Genomic DNA, 10311 nt, shown 5'->3' with positions numbered 1-10311 from the left:
GTCTGCCTGCCGATGCAGGGCACACGGGTTCATGCCCTGGTCCGGGAAGATCCCACATGCTGTGGAGCGGCTGGGCCCGTGAACCATGGCCGCTGAGTCTGCGCGTCCGGAGCCTATGCTCCGCAACGGGAGAGGCCACAACAGTGAGAGGCCTGCGTACAGCAAAAAAAAAAAAAAAAAAAAAAAAAAAAAAAAAATATATATATATATATATATATATATGTTTTAAGTTTTTAAAATAAAATAAATAAAAAAATTTAAAGGTACAGTATTCTCAAAGAATATTTGAAAAAGTGGATGTGCTTTTCTCTAATTTTTACCTTAATCAATGCACTTTAAATATTTGAGAAAGTATAAATACGTGAGGGGGGGTGGAGAGAACAAACTCTGGAACCACAATTTAGAACACATACACATAGACACACAATAAACAAAAAATTCTGATCTGTTGATTCAGTTATAATGTGCTTTATTAACATAGATCACGACTTCCTTTGTGAATCATCAAATATGGATTCATGGCATCATTTTCAAAGGCTTCTGTCCATTCCCAACACAAAATGTTAATCCACCCTCCGTTGCTGCCTTTGGTTTATTTTCAAACAAATCTGTGATGCAAACAACTTCATGCTCTGGATCTTTGGGGGTAGGGAGTCTTGGCTCACCTGAGGACAGGTGGTCATGCCCTGCTCTCAGGTAGTCCTGTGGGTCAGGTGGGCCCTGAGAGGAGAGGGGGCTAAAGGACCTGAGGACTAAGGGTACCTTTGGGTAGATTTCTATGGTCCACCCCTCACACAACCCTAAACCCACCATGTGAGATTTCCACCAACCTAGCAGCATGTCCCCTAGGCAACAGCAAGGCCACACCTATTCCAGGAGGGGCTCAGCTCCTAGGAATCAGGCCCAGGGAACCTGCACTTCTGGAAGTTCTTACCTGAAACCTTCACGCTATTCAGTGGTCTCAGGTGTGCTCTGCCTGATAGCTCTAGCTCAGTGCTACTGGATACGGGTCTGAGGAGTAACATCTGAACCAACAAAAAACTTGTTAAAGATGCCATTTCATGAGCCCTACAGGAGAATCATAATTTAGAGTGGGGCCCTGATTCCCCCCAAATTTGTAAGCACCTTAAAGCTTTGGAAGAAATGTTTGCTGTGTGGCTCCCATGCACTTTCCCATTAGCATTGCATGATGAGTATTTAGCAATAACATCACCTGTGTCCTCCCCACTGAGTCTATTGATATGGGTGGGAGCATTTGCATTGTTTTAACTCCAGGTGATTCTAAATTTAGGCCAGTTTTAAGCACGAGGGCTGCTGGGTTCATTGGTGAGTGTTGCTTCCAGTCTTTGATCCTTTTGCCATTGGAGAGGCATTGGTGTCTGCTCTACATGGGATTGGAAGGGGCAGGGCCATGTAGCCCACTTGCTCTATGCTGTAGCAGAGTTTTTGGGCCTGTGTGTGAGGGGAGAGCACATGTAGACAGGAAAGAAAAACCTCACTGTTTGGTCTCCATGAAGGAGCCCATTGTTCCTGAATCTCTCTTTTTCAAAAGGTTGGCATTTCATGGTCCTTTTGCCTGTGGGTATGGTGGGAACAGGTGAAGGAGCTGTGCTGATGCCATTAAAGACATATTCTCAAGATACTGATGTGATTCCTCAACATAATATCGATGAGAAAACAACCCAGAGCAGGAGGAAGAAGAGGAGAAAATGGCAGCTTCTCAGGTAAACGTCCTGTCCTGGTCAGAGGCTATGTCTGCTTTTCTCCTGAAATGTCATGAATTGAGAACCTGCAAACCTTTCATTTTCTACTTCTGATGTTCCTGCCTAGCAACGTTGTTTTCAACTACTTGTTTTTTTCCTTCTTATAATAGTCAGCTCTTTACAATACTTCTCTGTGTTCCAGAGCCTTTTCCCCATTGTCTGCATCCAGGCTCCCTACAGAGCATGGAGAATTCTCACCATGAATTAATGACCTTCAACTATTGAAATTATTCCTTTTGTGAAAGATCAACATGGGAAGGCATTAGTATCCAAAATTCCTTATGGGATAATTTCAGATGTTGAGATATTAGTGAAGAAGGGGAAAGTGGAATGATTAATGTACATCTGAATGCAACATCAACTTAGCACAACAGGATTAACACACTTTTAAGTGGGACGGCATTAGTGGTCCAGATAGCTCAAAGTTCTGGGGAAAAAAAGTAACTAGGAGAGATTTGCTCTGTATATTGTTAAGAAAGACTATTTAAATACAGTATTAGAGTCAGAGAACGTGGGAGGTATATGTGGACTGAAATTTGCATAAAACTGACATTTTTTCATGATAGTCTCAGATTATGATTTTCTTAGTATTTTCACCCAGAATACCATGGCAGGGATAATGTGTCATGTGTGCTTCAGTGACCTGATAATTGTTTGTCCCATTACACCTGATGTTCCCTGGTTCAGGTGTTTTCTGCAAGATTTCTCTGCTTTGAAGTTCATATACTTCTTTTATCTTTAGTAAGGGTTTGGTGTGATTCACTGAAAAATGTGCATAAACCATCATGGTGTATCTGGAAACTCCAATTTCTTCTTAGTTTTCCTTTACTTGTAGTTTGCTTGGAAAATGAACGTTGTCACCTTTGTTTACTAAAGATACTGGCTTTTCAAGTGGAGGCTGTAATCAGTCAAGGCTTGTTCTTGTAGGTTTCCATTATACTCTACGCTCATGTAACAGACATACTCTTCTTTATCGCTTCTTTGTATTTTCAAAAGTTTACAAGAATCATATTATTAATGTATGCTCAATTATGTTAAATTTCAGAAATATAGCTCAACTGAAATGATAAGTATTTTCAAAGACATCAAAAATTCAGAAACAATAGCTCTAACTTGTTTTATATCTTTGTGTGTATATCTCCCCAAGTGTATTTATAAAATGCAAAGTATATCATCCACAAATAGATTCATAAGATTTATCCAGTTAAAAGTAATTAGTATTAATTCTTCTTTAAAAGTTTTGTAGAATTCACCAGTGAAGCCTTGTAGTCCTGGTAAATTTTTGTTGGGAGGTTTTTGAGAACTGATTTACTCTCCTTAATAGTAATTTGGTCTGTTCAGATTGTTTTATTTCTTCATGATTCAGTCTTTTTATTTTTTATTTTTTAATTTTTTCTTTGGCCCATTGATTCTTTAGGATTGTGTTGTTTAATTTCCACTCATTTGTAAATTTTCCAGACTCTGTCCTATTGATCATTTCTGGTTTCTTACCATTGTGGTTGAAAAAAATACTGGGTTGGACAAAAGGTTCATTCCATTTTTTCCGTAAGATGGCTTTAGTAGCACTTAGTTGTCTTTAACTTCATTCAAAACAATTTTGTTAGATTGTATGTGACAGCTGTCATATCAGTGTGCATTTAAAAAAAGACTTATAAAAATTGGTGAATTTTTGTGTAGCCATTTTAATATTGAAGATGGAAGAAAAAAGCAACATTTTCGGAATATAATGCTTTATTATTTCAAGAAAGGCAAAAACGCACCTGAAACACAAAAAAACATTTGTGCAGTGTATGGAGAAGGTTCTGTGACTGATCAAACATGTCAAAAGTGGTTGGCGAAGTTTCATGCTGGAGATTTCTCACTGGATGATGCTCCACAGTCGTGTAGACCAGTTGAAGTTGATAACGATCAAATCGAGACATTCATTGAGGACAATCAACATTATACCACACAGGAGATCTGGACACTTTTTTTCTATTGTCTATTTCTCTCTTCAAATCTGTTAGTATTTGCTTAACACATTAAGGTCCTCCACTGTTGAGTGCATATTTATTTATGATTGTTGTCTTCTTGATGAATTGAAAACATTGTCATTATGTAATGACCTTATTTTTTTTCTTCTTGCAGCTTTTGGCTTAAAGTCTATTTTGTCTGGTGTAACTCTAGCTACCACTGCTTTCTTTGGGTTTCCACATGTATGGAATATCCTGTTCTAAACTTTCACTTGGAGCCTGTTTGTGTTTTTGACACTGAAGTGAGCCTCTGATAGGCAGTATATAGTTTGATCTTGTATTTTTATCTAGCCACTCTATTACTTTTGACTAGAGAATTTAATATATCTATGTTTACAGTAATTATTGATAGGTAAAGACTTATCAATGCCATCTTATTGTTTCCTGGATTTTTTTTGTTTCTTGTTCCTTTTTTCCTCTTCTGCTGCCTTTCTTTGTGAATTAGTGATATCCTGTAGTGGTATTCCCTTCCCTTTGTATTTTCTGAATCTAGTACAGGTTTTTGCTTTGTGGTTCCATGAGGCTCACAGAAAACATAACACTCTATTTTATGTTGATAACAATTTAGCTTCCATCACATACAAAAAAAAATCTACTCTTTTACTCCCCTCCATGAATTCTTGTGTATGGTGTTACAATTTACCTCTTTCTCTATTGTTTATACATTAAAATTACCATAGCTGCAGTTATTTTAATAATCTCATCCTTTAACCTTTATATACTAAAGTTAACTGATTAACACACCACCATATCACACTATTAAGGTATTCTTACCTTAACTATATACTAACATTTACAAGTCTATTGTGTAGTCTCATATGTTTTCATGGTACTATTTAGCGTCCTTTTATTTTAGCTTGAGGAACTCTTTTAGAATTTGTTCTAAGACAGATCTAGTGATGATGAACTCCCTCAGCTTTTGTGTTTTTTGTTTTGTTTTTTTTACATAAGAGAGTATTTTAATTCTTGTCCTTAAAAACTATAAAGACTATCATGATTTGGAAATGAGACTGTACCAAACAATGGCCAAAGAAGAATCGTACATTCTATGCCTTCTCTTTCCTTTGTTCACTCAGAAATATAATGTTATCAGCTATAATTGTTGTTGCTTGTTGTCTCACATTATTTTTATCCATATATTCACCATAGTCTGCTTTCCCTTCCAGGTAAATTCAAGACCCCTTTTTCACATACTGATATGCCACATCTCTGAGGCCTGGTCAGAATACTGAAATTCTGTGCCACGTTGTCTTTTGACTGACATCACCCATTTGGTAATGCTTCATTTGCCCCTGATCGCCACATCTCATTTGCTGCTACAGAAAATATCGTGACTGGGTTTTTCCTTCTACCTGTCTCATGATAGGGTCCTAACCTACTCAACTAAGTAGCTGCACATGATTCAGAGATCTTTTGAGAACCAAACTGCTAGCTATTTCAGACTCATGTCTTACAAACTGATGAAATACCTGTACTACAGGTTTTCGAAACATGGCTTCTATTTTCTTTTCTTACAATCTAATCTTTAGTCTTTTCCTGACACTCTGGCCAGCTTTTGTTTTTTGAAAAGAGTTTTTAATCTCTTCATTCAAGAAGGACAATTATGATGAATAGGATGTTCTTGGTTGGCAAGGTTTTTTTTTGGGGGGGGGTTGAGCAATTTGTATATATCATCCCATTCTCTCCTGACCTGTGAGGTTTCTGCTCAGAAATCAACTTTTAACCTTATGAGGCTCTAGGGACTTCCCTGGTGGCACAGTGGATAAGACTCCATGTTCCCAGTGCAGGAGGCCCAGCTTCCATCCGTGATCAGGGAACTAGATCCCACATGCATGCTGCAAATAAGAGATTGCATGCCACAACTAAGGAGCCAATGTGCCACAACTAAGACCCAGTGCAAACAAATAAATAAATATTTAAAAAAAATAATAATCTTAGGAGGTTCTCTTGTAAGTTATAAACTTCTCTACTCTTGCTGATTTTAAGATTCTTTCTTTTTGATAGTTGGTCATTTGCATGGCTTGGCTATGGTAAAGAGTACCACAACAACTGTTGGGGTGCAAATGTTTTTTCCAATGATGGTATTCTCTCATTGTATGAACCAGAGTGGGGTTGCCGAAACTCGTGTTAGCTCTAGTTTTTAATTTAGTAAGGAACTTGCCTACTGATCTGTATACTGACTGTTACCAATATACATTCAAACCAACAGCCTAGTAGGCTTCCCTCTTCTGCCTGCCCTGTTGAGCACTTCCTCTTTTTACGCTTTTTGAGGACTGGAGCCAGGGAACACCTTGTCTACGTTTATTTGCATTCCCTAATCATGACATTCTGAGCATCTTTTCATTTGATGTGCTGTTTTTTAAAAAGCGTGTGAGTACCACTGAGCTCTGAAATGTTTCTGCCTGAGCATCGGGCCTGATTTGAATTCATTTCAGATTACCTAGCCCAGGACATTTTTCAAGGGCTCAGATCATTTTCAGCCGTGCAGGCCTTGTGAATGCTAAGTGCCCTTGAGCACAGTTTCTAAATTTGTTGTTACGGGAAAGCGCCACAAGGCGGCAGCACTTCTTCATGCCCTCTCTGTTAACTTGGGTAAACAGAGCCTTAGAGGGAGTGTTGTTGTTGGATTGCAACTTTGAATGGAACCTGGCTGAACACCGCAGGGCTTGTGTATCTTTACCTCTTCCCCCTAACGCTGCACCACCCTCCCCGACACAAAACCCAAGCAGTGTAAATGTGCTATGCTGAAGGTGCTGTGGTTCGTAGGTGAGGCGAGTCTAAGGAAGTAGGTTGGAGGTGGGAACACCACCAGCAGGATCCATGGAGATCCGGTGTCTTTTCACAGCACTTCCCTCCCGTCGGGCCCACCATCCTTTGGGTACACTAGGCTTTGCTTACCTGTAGCAGGGCCATCTTGGATAGGGATATTGTGGTCCCATGCAGAGGAGAATGGGCAATAGAGCTCCGAGGGGCCGCTGATCTGGTGGCACGTCCTCCTCCCTGGCTCCCTCAGCACCAGCATACTCCAGCCTTGGGACTCAGGCCTGCTGAGGCTTCAGGGATGTGACACCAACTGACGTCACAGAGGCCTGAGGGTAATAGAGTAGGTGTTTCTTGACTTTTTCTTCTTTTATATTTTAATATTTATTTTCTATTTCATCATAGTTTATATACAATCTTGTGTTTGTTTGAGTTGTATAGCAACTTGATGCAGTTATATATGTAGCTGTACCTTTGCTATTTTGGATTTTTTTTCCATGTTAGGTTATTGACCAGTGTTGATTAGAGTTACTGTGCTATCAGGAGGGTCTTTGTTGATGAGTCTTTTTGATACATTAGTGTGTTTCTGTTAATCTCAACCTCCTACTTCATCCTTCCCTGATCCCCAGTTTCCTCCCATGGTAACTCTACGTTTCATTTCTCCGTTTGTGAGTCTGTGTTTGCCTTGTACATTACTTCCACTGTAACCATTTTTCGACTGAACATGTAAGTGATATCATGTGATACACGTCTTCCTGTGTCACATTGACCACAATTAGTGAGATCATCTACTGCTCCATCCATGTGGCTGCAAATGGCATGAGTTTATTTTGTTCTCTGGATGAGTGACAGTCGAGGGACTATAGGTAGCACAACTTCTTTATCCATTCATCTGCCAAATGTCGATGGACATTTCGATCGTTTGCTGTCTTGGCTATGGTAAAGAGTACCACAAGAACCGTTGGGGTGCAAGTTATTTAATCCAATGATGGTATTCTCTGGTTAAATGAATTGGAGGGTTGTTGCCAAATGTCATGGTAACTCCAGGTTTTAGCTTCATAAGGAAGTTGCCTACTGACTTCCTTACTTACCAGAATTAGTGAGATCATCTACTGCTCCATCCCTGTTGCTACAAATAGCATGAGATCGTTTTCTTGTCTGGATGAGTGACAGTCGAGGGAGTATAGGTAGCCCAACTTCTTTATCCATTCGTCTGTAGATGGAGATTTTGGTCGTTTGCTTGTATTGGCTATGGTAAAGAGTACCACAACAACCGTTGGGGTGCAAGATTTTTTATCCAGTGATGGTATTCTCTGGTTACACGAATTGGAGGCATGTTGCCTAATGTCGTGGTAGCTCCACATTTTAGTTTCGTAAGGAAGTTGCCTACTGATCTCCATACTGGCTGTTAGCAATTTACATTCCCACCAACAGCCTAGTAGGCTTCGCTTCTCTGCCTGCCCTCTTGAGCACTGACTCTTCTTAGGCTTTTTGAGGACTGGAGGCCCAGAAAAGCTCATCTACGTTTATTTCCATTATCTAATCATGACAGATCCTGAGCATCTCTTCATTTGATGTGCATTTTTTAAAAAAGCGTGTGAGTACCACTGAGCTCTTGAAACGTTTCTGCCTGAGAGTCAGGCCTGATTTGAATTCATTTCAGATTACCTAGCCCAGGACATTTCTCAAGGGCAATGGTCACTTGCAGCCCTGCAGGCCTTGTGAATGTTAATTGCCCTTGAGCAGTTTTTAGAGTTGTTGTTATGGGAAAGTGCCACAAGGTGGAAGCACTCCTTCATGCCCTCTCTGGTAACTTGGGCCAACAGAACCTTAGAGGGAGTCCTGGTGTTGGGTTGGAAATTGGAGTGGAATGTGGCTGAACACACACCGTAGGGCTTGTGTATCTTTAGCTGTTCCCCCTTACCCTGCACAGCCTGACGCCAGGCAAATCCCAAGCCTTGCAAATATGCTATTCGGAGGGTGCTGCGGTTCGTAGATGGGGTGGTTCTAAGGAAATAGGTTGGAGGTGGGAACCTCACCAGCAGGAGCCGTGGAGATCCGGTGTGTTTTCACAGCACTTCCCTCCCAGCGGGTCCACCATTCTTTGGGTACACTAGGCTTTGCTTACCTGTACAAGAGTAGGCTTGGATTGGGAGATTGTGGACCCGTGCAGATGAGAATGGGCATGACAGGTCCGAATGGCCCCTTATCTGCTGGCACGTCCTGCCCCCTGGCTCCCTCAGTTTCAGCATACTCCAGCCCTGCGGCCCAGGCCTGCTGAGGCTGCAGGGATGTGAGAGAAGCCCACGTCACCGAGGCCAGAGGGTAACAGAGTAGGCATTTCTTGCCTTTTACTTCTTTTATAATTTAATACTTAGTTTCTATTTAAGTGTGGTTTAGATACAATGTTGTGTTTGTTTCAGTTCTACAGCAACTTGCTGCAGTTATAAATGTAGCTGTACCTGTACTGTTTCGGATTCTTTTCCCTGTTAGGTTATTGAGGTATATTGAGTACAGTTCCCTGTGTTGTCAGGAGGGTCTTGTTGATGAACTCTTTTTGATACATGTGTGTGTTTCGTTAATCCCAACCTCCTACTTCATCCTTCCCCGATCCCCAATTTCGCCCTATGGTAATGCTACACTTCTTTTTTCCATTTGTGAGTCTGTGTTTCCTTTGTACATTACTTCCTTTGTATCCATTTTTCGACTGCTCATATAAGTGATATCCTGGCATATGTGTGTTTCTTTCTCTAACTTACCGGAATTAGTGAGATCAACTACTGCTCCATCCATGTTGCTGCAAATGGCACAAGTTCATTTTGTTCTCTGGATGAGTGACACTCGAGGGAGTATAGGTAGCCCAACTTCTTTATCCATTCATCTCTCGCTGGACATTTTGGTCATTTGCATGTCTTATCTATGGTAAAGAGTACCACAGCGACTGTTGGGGTGCAAGTTTTTTATTCCAATGATGGTATTCTCTCGTTATACAAACGGGAGTGAGGTTGCCTAATCTCATGGTAGCTCCAGTGTTTAGTTTAGTAAGGAACTTGCCTACTGATCTCCATAGTGTCTGTTAGCAATTTACATTCCCACCAACAACATAGTAATGATCCCTTTTCTGCCTGCCCTCTTGAGCACTTACTCGTTTTAGGCTTTTTGAGGGCTGCAGCCAGGAAACACATCGACTACTTTTATTTGCAATCTCTAATCGTGAGAGATCCTGAGCATCTTTTCATTTGATGTGCTGTTTTTTAAAAAGGGAATAAGTACCACTGAGCACTTGAAACATTTCTGCCTGAGCGTTGGGCCTGATTTGAATTCATTTCAGATTACCTAGCCCAGGACATTTCTCAAGGGCTCAGATCATTAGCAGCCCTGCAGGCCTTGTGAATGTTAAGTGCCCTTGAGCACAGTTTGTAAAGTTGTCATTACAGGAAAGGGCCACAAGGCGGCAGCACTTCTTCATGCCCTCTCTGGTAACTTGGGCAAACAGAGCCTTAGAGGGAGTCCTGGTGTTGGCTTGGAAATTGGAGTGCAACGTGGCTGAACTCACACCGCAGGGCTTGTGTATGTTTAGCTCTTCCCCCTTAGCCTGCACAGCCTGATGCGAGGCAAATCCCAAGCCTTGCAAATGTGCTATTCAGAGGGTGCTGTGGTTCGTAGGTGGGGTGGTTCTAAGGAAATAGGCTGGAGGTGGGAACCTCACCAGCAGGAGCCGGGGAGATGTGGTGTGTTTTCACAGCACTTCCCTCCCAGCGGGTCCACCATTCTTT

At 41.2% G+C, this 10311-nt stretch overlaps 1 pseudogene across 1 annotated transcript; it reads right to left on the bottom strand.

Annotated features, from left to right (window-relative positions):
• Window positions 1-4685: 4685 nt before the first annotated feature.
• On the bottom strand, window positions 4686-5317 carry LOC309813090 (single-stranded DNA-binding protein, mitochondrial-like; annotated as a pseudogene). Its single transcript has one exon. The product of its transcript is annotated as a single-stranded DNA-binding protein, mitochondrial-like (transcript).
• Between the last annotated feature and the right edge of the window lie 4994 nt (window positions 5318-10311).

This window comes from Mesoplodon mirus (genome assembly GCF_964341445.2).
Source record: "Mesoplodon mirus genome assembly, chromosome: 12".
In the NCBI taxonomy this organism is placed as follows: Eukaryota; Metazoa; Chordata; class Mammalia; order Artiodactyla; family Ziphiidae; genus Mesoplodon; species Mesoplodon mirus.
This window is presented reverse-complemented; position numbering and strand designations above follow the sequence as displayed.